The sequence below is a fragment of the Drosophila sechellia genome, chromosome 3L, assembly GCF_004382195.2.
Source record: "Drosophila sechellia strain sech25 chromosome 3L, ASM438219v1, whole genome shotgun sequence".
NCBI classification, from domain to species: Eukaryota; Metazoa; Arthropoda; class Insecta; order Diptera; family Drosophilidae; genus Drosophila; species Drosophila sechellia.
This window is the reverse complement of record NC_045951.1, coordinates 18,018,986-18,029,406: the sequence shown is the minus strand read 5'-3', so window position 1 is coordinate 18,029,406 and position 10,421 is coordinate 18,018,986.

Below are 10,421 nucleotides of genomic sequence, written 5' to 3'. Positions count from 1 at the left end.
TTTTCCAATCGTTTTTCACGTCAGTCATGATGTTACTTGCACTTGTGGAAGGTCATCCTCATGCTCATAGGTGGCATATTGATGGCCATGGACTTCATTAGCAGGCAGAGCAGGCAGATCGAAAGCAGGGAATTATGTGGAGCCCGGCTGCATTCTGATGCACATAGCCATATGCGCGGCCACTTGGAGAGTTTTAATGGGAAATCGCAGACCGATGCGATGATGCCCCCTGCCATTTCGCTTGCAAACACCAGCCAGTTGAAGTTTAAGGTCAAGGCAGAGCTGAGCTGGAAAAGCACTTACTATGGGGTCCACGCTGCTGGCTTGCAGACAGGCAAGTTATTGCCATATTGATGGAAAAAACTCAGCTGTCAGTTGAATATAAAAACAGCAAACTACATCTTCGATCGATTCGATATTATCTGTGCATTTTCAAAGTCAAAGTGGAGGTGTATCCACGGCGCAGACTTCAAAGAATTGCCCAGTAAATCGTGCACATTTTGACCTAATTTATTCCCGGCTATATACGAAATCAAATTAATGCTTCACACTTCATAAATCGGGCAATGAAAATGAACAGATAAAAAGGCATCCAGCTGAGGTAGAAACAAATTTCATACGAGGCTAAAAATAAGACCAAGTCGCTTTATAAATACATTAGCACCTCAATCAGTGGGATAATGACGTTGGCCAAACAAATACCGCACTTGAATACACATTTCAATGAGTACAAACCTAAATGCGAATCGTTTAGAAGAAAGAAAAAAACTGAAGGCATAGCCAGGTGGATCGTGCCAGACGCTAAAATAACACACCTATGAATTTGCGAATATGCGAATTTAAATTGGCCATGAAACGCGAAATTCGAATTGTTCCCATCGTTGCTTTGTTCTTTTGTTGCTAGAATTTTATCGATTTTGTGCCCCCTGTTAAGTTATTTAAAAAAGTTTTTGCCTGCAAAGAAATCGCACTCATCAATAAAGTGCATATTTAATGCAAATTTGTATGCAAACTGAATAACCTTGTTAGGAGCACCCACAAAAGCGGTTGAGCAACTTTAAGCAATTCATAATTTCCCCACTGACACTTGCAGCTTTCTAGGCGGGCGGATGTGGATGTGGATGTGGATGTTGGGGGAAGCTTAACCCTTTCTTGCCCAAACAGCCACCGAGGAAATTGCGCAAATTTTGCCACCAAATTGAAAAGTTCTCGAGCACTTCATCCACTTCCCCAGCCCTCTTGAGTGTGCTCCATTTGGTGGAGCTCTCGCTTTTGGTTTGTGTTTTATGATTTCTTCTTTTGTTGCTGGCCGATGATTGCCACGATTCCGATACTTGCCTCTGACCAAATTGAAAGTTTTTCAGCAATTTTTGTTTTGCGGCCACTCGAGCGTCAGGCATTTTGCACACTAAAACTATTTCGATTCACCTCTTTCACTCCGCATCCCACTTCCCTGCATTTGCAAATTGCGGAAAAGTCCAAAGTCGCTGAGTTGGACCGTACATTTTCAAGGAGTTCTTTCTTTAGCTATAGTAATTGGGCCCCAAATGCATTTTTCATCCGAATCCTTGGATTCGATTCAAGACCAGAACGTGGCAACTCAGAAACAAATTTGATAAGCCTTTGTATGGCATTCTTTGCCATAATACGGACACCGAATGATTGATGATTAAGCCAGCTTGCGAAAAAATATTAACAGTGAAGGATACAAAATACACTGCGAATGGTGAGAAAACTGAAAGGCGGTCTTTGGATGCCCTTTTGATGATTTGCATACTTAGATAAAAGTAAATACTTTTAATATCTTTGCTTCTATTGTTAATGTCTCTAAATAACTAATAGAATGTTATGTTTTGAAGTCATATAGATATATCTCGACCATCTTTAATATACGTATATATTTATTAAGATTCTGATTTTTTATATATTTTAGCCAATTGACTACACCAGCTACTCTACCCTGAAAAAGAAAGTTCCTTTGGAAGCGACAAACACGCAGCGGGCATAAAAGTCAAACTCGAATCGATCAACATTTTCGTAACACTTTTTCAACAAAGATGATGATGAATATTGGAAAGAGGAGAGATTAGGGAACAAGGCGCCAAATAGCTGGGGCAATAGGAACCCCATGGTCAGACAGTTTTATCCGTAAACAACGCCACATGCCGTGGATTCCGTTTGCCATCTTCCTTTACTTTTCCCTTACCCATTCCTAAATTTATGATTCTACTCTAGAGCCATAAAAATGCCTGAAATATGCTGCTCATATACAATACGATATATGGAGTGTTCTCTACCGGTTTCTGGTCTGCATCTAGGCGTCACCTAGGAAGAGGCGGGAAAGCCAAATCGTCCCAGCAAGGACGAGTAAATTACTAGCCAGCGGGTAAGCCTGGCGCCTCCTGCTCCCCACTGACTGCATCTGCCGCCTTAAGAATGCACTGAAAAAATAATATACAACATGCGTATTTTATATGCTACATAATAAATATAACGTTATGTTGTTTTTCTTGAATATGTTGTGCTACAATTTTGATGTCAATTTATTTAATTACTCCAAGAAGGACAGGATAATGGGATTTCATCTCAGTGAGCGACTGTTCCGGACTGGCCATCAATTATAACAAGTGCTCGGCCAGTACAAATTGAAGGCGTAAATTAGCCCAGGCCCGGGAAACTGTCAGAGGACCTCGTCCCTGTCCAGGATGGCCACTCCCTGGTCGAGTGGGTGTCAATTGTGCTTAAGCGTCAATTGACGCTGTCGGGAATAGGCAATCGCCGTAAAGAGTTCCCTGAAAATGTGACTTTAAGCCGCCCGAGTTCCGGGAAATTCCGGGAAAACATTTTGGCTAAGGGCTTAAACCTTAGCCGCATAAACCTAATGACAAACAAGAAATCGTTTTCGTCTCGCATTTCAACGCCCTGGGATGTTATCTTAATTACCCATCCACACACGCAGAAGGACGAGCTTTAATGGGAGGACTTGGAAACAAGTCAATGACCTCCCCGGGATAGCCATTGAATCTGGAACAAACCCAGATTATTCCCACTTCCGGTTTTGATGTAATGAATGGCTACTAGGTATTTTTGTATAGAAATAGATAGTTGTGATAGATTTTTAAATACTTAGCATTTTTAGAAGAAACTTTTTGTATATCCGCTTCAATATAAGTATATGTGCTCGTGTTATGGTATTTTATTGAAATTCTATTAACAAAATGGCATACTTCTAAATTTAGTTAAATCGTTACTTCAATCAGAAATAGGGTATCTCATAACTGACTTATGCTTTGGATTTTCCTGGCATTCATTTTTAGCTCTTTGCTTTTCTAAGGCGACAAAACAATAACAATTTCCTGTTGGGAGCAAACTTTTTGGGCTCACACTTCCAGTTCCGGTTGATTCTGCCGGACCTGGACCAGCAGGAAAACATTAATTACATAAGCACACACCGGAAGGGAAGCCGAAGGTAGGGGAATGGCTCACCTGCATAGCTGGGCCAGGAATGGAACGCCAGACCAGAGCAAATCCAGGCAAACATTTGCGAACATTAGTTGCCTACTTTTCGGCACTCCCCCTGAAATTTCCGCCCTTTCAGCCAGAAAAACCAGACACCCTCCCTCCTCCAACCGCCAGCATTTCGGTGTGTAATTTGAGTTTGTTGTGTTTGCCCCGCTTTTATTTCTGTTTACTTTGGGCGGACATAGTTATTTATGCCTCCTCATCTAGCCCATTTCCGTGCTGGTTCTTTAGTTTTTTCTGCATTTTTTTTTGGGTCCTAGGGCCATTTTTCTCCTGTTCCTTCGTCGTTTTTTGGACGACAGATGAGCATTTCATTTTCTCTCCATAATTGTGCGCTGCAGACCTCAAAGATTTGCCAATTGGCCGGCGAGCAAGGTTTTATTTTTATCCCGAACTGAATGAAAACAGGCACGTGTTCTTTTTACGATGAAAAGCTTCGTAACGGAGTGTTTCACATAATGAGCTTTGATACTTTGCTCACTTTTTCCTAATGATGTGTTTGTGTTGGCACCGATGATTGTCGCATTGGCAATCAAAGGACGATTTCCCAGAATAATGTCAATTTGCTTTATTTAAATAAAGCATGAAATTGGAATTAATATTAGTGGTTTTTCTGTAACATCTACGTGAAGCAATGTTTCGTTTCGTTTAATGGAAATTGATTAGTCTTTTAACGATGTCTTTTAAAGATTATTAAAGTTTTTATATTTTCGATACATTTAAAAAAAATGCTTCAGCCTATAGCCAACCAAGCATATAGCTTGGTTAAATATTTAAAATTAGACCATCATGTCATAACTTACCAATTTATACTATGCTTTATTACTTAAAGTTAGCAGATAGACAATTTTAGGGCAAAAATGTTGCCATTTAATACTAGATACCAATACCAGGCTCGCACTTGTCGAAATCTTCTCGTTAGCCAGATTCAAGTATATAAGCCTAAATTAATTAAATGTTTCTTTGCTCAGTCGACGAGTGCAAATGGTGAAACAAAAATAAAATTTGTCCTGATTTCTCCTACTCTTAAAGTCAAATGAGTTTCATACCAAATTGGTATCACAATCCTCGGGACGATGCTTCGCCTTCTGTGAATTTCGAATTAAAGCGAGTCCCAACAGGGAACAACAAGGGCTCTCGGAAAACACAAAAAGAAAAGGTAAAGCCCACATCATTTTGACATCATGAGCAGCCCGAATGCCAGCCCTCAAAAATATGCAAAAATAAATAGGAATAGAAGTCTTCAGCCAGCAGGGAAAACGCCAGCTTAGCAAACTCCGGTTCCGACTTGGCCATTAGTCATTATTGACACATTCTTTCCGCCTTTTTCTAGCTCAGAAGCCATTGCCCCGAGCACAAAGTCTCGTTTCTTTTTTCCACGATATTTCGTTCTCTTTTTTTTGTTGGTCGAAACGAAAGTCAGACGCTTGCTGTCCATGTCCGAATTCGTGTTGCTCCTAAGTGATATTTCCGCTTGAGTTAACATATTGTTAACATTTTGTTTTTCCTCCACATAGTTAGGGCATTTCCGGTTGCGGATTATTTTGGTTTGTCCAATTGGTAGTTACAGAAATTTTATGCCGATTTTATTAATTTGTTGAAAGGAAGATATTTTAAAAACAATAATTAAACTCCAAAACAATTATGGTTTATGTTATGTGGGAAAGGAATAAGTTTAACGTTTAAAAAAAGTTTAAACAAATTTTTAAGCCTTCATATTGGCTACCAAAAATGTTGTGAATTACATTCCGTTTAAGGCGTTTTTTCCAAGGGCGGTGATACCTATCACAATTCCCTGTCTTCGGAACTTTTATATCATCGGATATGCCAAGCGCCAGACAAAATTAAACGGAGCCAAAATCCAAAGCCGGACGCCTGCCGGCAGTTTGGCATCAAGTCCGGCTTTAAGTACGAATACGGCAGCGACTACGGGTCTGCGGCTCCGGCTGCCTGTTTCCCGGATTACAGGTCAATGATGTATGCTGTTAATTTGCAGCAGAAGCAGATACTAGTAAACGTAAATCTTTATTTTTCATACTGGTTTTAAATTTCGTGAAAGTTGCAATTAGGTTTTATGTGACTTTTGTTTAATTGCCCCGACTTCTTTCATTCGCTCGAATTCTTAGAAGGAACTTCCAAATACATAGTTTTTTTTTGTATTTTTGGGGACCAAAGCTAAAATAAATACGGGCGGTAAAGGCTTATCCAAGCAAAGCTCGGGGAATACAATTCTTGCAGAAGTTTCTTCTCAGCAAAATCAAGGGAAACAACAGCAACCGCCGAGTAAACAACAAAGCTAAAAGTGCTGAAAAGTAAACTAAAGCCAAAGCAATTGCTCAGCCCATTTTGTTCGAAAGTTGTATCTTTGTGGCCCTCAAGCTGAGATTTACTTTTTGGTCAGGTTAGCGATGGAAATATTCCCAGTAATTAAATGTACAGCTGGCGATGTCAAAATAATAATTAAGCTGACAGCATAATGAGAGGGCCTCCTACTCGTGCCCATTGTTGCTCGAATAAATGGAAATTGATTGAGGGTACGCAACTCGAGCGACCAGCGCAGGCGGAACTAATTGAATTTGCCAGCAGGAAAATTAGAAAATAGGTGAGGGATCCTACGAAGGCGTCAAGGTGCCAAAGGCCGCAAAGGAGAATCCTTTGATTGCTCTGGTTAGCGGGGCCACTGGAAGGAGTAACTCGATAGGAGAAACCGACACTTTGGAGCCAAGCACCGTGGGAATTGCTAGGGCCCAAAACCCACGAAGAAATTACACAATGAAACGCGATACAAAAATATAAAAAACGATATTACGACCAGTTTTCACTGATTTATTCGCTTTAAATTTAATTGAAAATGTGCGAGGAATTCAACTTTAAAAATTGCTAATTATCTAGGTACTTTTAAGGAGAAAATCCAAGGGAAAAACAAAGTATCTGTGATTTTTTTTCATAATTATTTTTAGAGCGCTTAGAAATATTCGTAGTATAAAGAATTTCCAGCGCGCCAAATCAAGAGTTATTGAAATATTCTGGCACGTGTGGCATGCGTTTCGCCCAGAAAATCAGTGCATCTGAGACAGAACCCAGAACCCATTTCAATCACATTGTGATTGTTATGCCAATATTAAGTTCGAAGAACTACAGCAATTTGCGAAATTGTTTGGTATGCCTTGTCTGCCATCTGAATAAATGCACTCTGCTAGCTCATTGGGCTTGACAAATGTTGCCTGCCACAAGAAGGTTTTCACAGATATTAGATTTCGATGAGTTACCCACAAATCCACAAATACGAATCGAAATAAATCTCTGGCGTGAATGGGACACATTTGAAGGGCTTGTGACAAAACCAGCATGAGGTGAAAGGGTTCGAGACATAACAATAACCTAGGGAATCCAATGCAAATCTCATATCTTAGATAAATGTTTGATATGCCCAGACTAAATGTTTGATATTGCGGTTGAGATACTTTGCCGGTCAGCCACTAGAGCATTAGGAATTATTATTTCTGACCAGCTCCTTTTGCCTTCGGCCGCTGCAGAATTACCTCACCAACAAAGGTAAACATTTCGAAATTAAAGCTGAAACATTCAAATAATAGAGGAAGTAGCGGTTTTTGCTACCGCTTATTAAATCAACAAAATAAACCAGATAGAAAGAGCGACCAGTGGCAAATGAAATCCAAAAACTATATGAATCCGTAGCTCTATTAGTTTTTGGCCTCCAGCTAAAACTGGTAAATAAATAAAGTGGTATTCGTGCAATTATTTTTGCAAATATTTAGGGCAAGCGTGGCAAGCTTAATTAATAATTGGGGATAAATAGTAGAGAAACCGATCCAGCTTACTTGTGCGAATGCAATTTAAAATGTTTACTAGCCGACTCTGCAGCTTCGTTCAGTTTGGGGTCAATAGAGGAGGGTGTGCCACAGTGGCTTAAAATTAGAAAGAAAGACCAAATCCCATTCCCTATTGAGTACAAACAATCAAGTTGAAAAAAGAAATTAATAATAATATTATCAAACCTCTGTTAAATAGAAAAGGTACCCTTACTAACGCATACGTCAGATAACACACTTATGATAAAATTAACGTTCGGACATCACATTACTATGCCATCAAAAGAGCATCAGCATAAAATGGACCCATCCAAGATTCAATTCGACAGAACTCGGCGATAGGAGACGTTAACAAAGCCGTCCACACGAGCCAATTTGCGGTCGTCCCCTTTGCCACAGGTAACCGGGGCACCACTGACCTGCACCACCCCGCAACTCGGCACCATCCACTCAGCACCACCCACTTAACCACCCAACCACTTCACGTGGACCCGTAAAATTGCGGCAACTTCAACTCATTAAAAGTGGAGAGCTGGCAAAAAGTTCAGAGAGCCCGCAGCACGTTTCATAGAATGTGGATGTTTTTTGGACGATTCCCCCAATGCGAAATGCAATTAGATGTCACCTGACTATCTGCTGCGTCCTTTTGTGATGCATAAATTAGCAGCGGGGCCGCAGCTAAACAACAACAATTATATAGAAAGTTGTCCACTAAAATGAAGCATTAAATTTGATGGCGGCAACTTTTTAATTGTCTGGCATAATTCAAACAACATCCGAAACAGATGAATTCCAGGTGCCGAAAATGGTTAGTACAAAGTTCTTCCGGTTGTGCTTTGCATTTAACAGAAATTTAAATTTTTTATTTTGTGTGGAACCCTTTGATAACAAAGGTATTGCTCCTTATTCAGTCAGAATGTTTGTCAGTCCAAAGTTTGTGGGTCTGATAGACCCATTAAATTAAATGAAAAAACACTTTAGTCGAGTTTCGAGTAAAGTCGAGTACGCAGTACTCAAACTGAGAGTGCTAGTGCGATTTTCGTTATAATTTAATTTATTTTTAATTTAGCTCTCAAAAGATTCTTATCTAAGCTCGCCGCTGAATAAAAATAAATCCACAAGAAGTTTGTGCCCAGAAGTTGGACGAAACTGAAATACCCATTGCAAAATCAAAACAACCTTATAAAGAATATAGATAGTATAAGTGTCACATATTATTACAGAATTGAAGAAAAATAAAGTCATGCAAGTCGAAGGACTTGCGAGTCCTGTTGGCTGGCACTGCAGTTGTCAAGCAACATGGGTGCAGTCTGCAATCAAATGTCAGGCCGACATACGAGTTCGGATCCCTGAACCTGACAGAATTAACTTAAAGTGGCATGCAGCCAAGTTGGGAGGACGCCACGTCAAGGAAATAACCGCCACTTCGAGTCCTCGGCGACTAATTAAGTACTTGTCCAATGGGTTAAGTCCTTGAACTGCCGACACTTTGCATGGAAAATGCTTGTGTGACTTGATTTCACCTCGTGCGAGGCCAATATGTGAGTTATCTGGTTTCTACTCTCGCCGCATTAATACCCACTAATTTATTTTATGTTGTACGTGGCCACAAATATTTAAATACTTTAATTGTGCATGCAAATGCATACAATAAGTTTTTAGTGTGCAATGTGCATTTTACATAACTATAAATTACCAATGGCCTAACTTAAGATTTAAAATTGTTTACCGCTATTTTTTACCGCTGTTTATTACTATTTGTATAGTAATTTTACTAATAATGCAGTGTGCTAAGTCTGTAAAAACTTTAAAGATAAGGGTCAGTTCAACAGCCAATCTCCACAACTATGTATTTAGTTCTAATGCTCATTAAGGCTTTCTTAGCAAGGGGTTGTGTGCCTTTTGTCTCGTGCTCGTCTAGACTAATTAATAATATTTCGTGCCAAGCACTAAATTATACAAAAGCAGCCAATAAATTCGCTGGCATTTGTTCAATGTTAAAATGCGAAAAAAAATTGAAAACTGAGTCGAGAACCGAAAAAGCCCTCATTGTCTCCTGGCCCCACGAAAACTGAGATTAATACGCAGATTACAGCCAAGTTATAATTACTGTGAAAATAGGCGAGCCGCGCTGAGTAAATTGAGCTGTCAAGTGTGCAGATGAAAGGAGATCGTGAAATGGGTTCGATTCGGTTCCCTTGGTTCAAGTCTAAAGTCGATGTCTCTCCCCTGTGTTAAAGTACCCCATCTCCTGGAAAGGATGCCTTTTTGCAAACATTTATTTTGCAGTACAAAAATTGGGCAGTTCAGAAACTGATTTTGGGACAATAGACATAAACATCCTATTCGATTTCCTGGAAGAACAAAAATGAATAATTTAGGGTTTTGCCAGAATAAAATCATTTTTGGTTCGTGGCAAAACAGCAAGACGTATTCTAATTGGTTTAATTTTTGTTAGAAATTTGGTTCACCCAAAACAAATTAAATTTCCAGTAAATTAAATAAAGCTTACATACAACTTATGCGTAGACTAAATTTGCTATAAACAATTTATTAAGGGGGCAAGGAATTAGTGACGAAAGTAACCTTAATATACAAAAGCTAGAAAAGGTTTGGTAGCTTTAACTATCACACATTCGTAGATAACAATTGTATGCTCTTGTATAACTTAAATAAATGCATTCCTTATATTCTTGTTTACATTGAGTTAATTTCTTAAATTCATAGTATTTCATATTTATTCCACAGTGAGACCATGCCATGGAAATGGCGTGTAATCGCCAAGCGAAAAGCGAAACTGAGTACCAATGTCAAGACTAATGGCGTTTTATTTTTCACTGGGATACGAACTCAATTAGCTGCCGTGCGTAGCGTAATTAAGTTGTTGCCACGCCCAATTCGATAACCTAAACCTCTTCGGGGGTCCACTACCTGCCCCCGCCACCCGCCCATTAAATGATCCAGTTTTATGCCACCTGACGTCGCCTGGCGATGTGTATGCAAAAACATTACACGAACTGCTTTGGAGAGCTGGCTTAAATTAATTTATCACGTGCCGAAATAAAG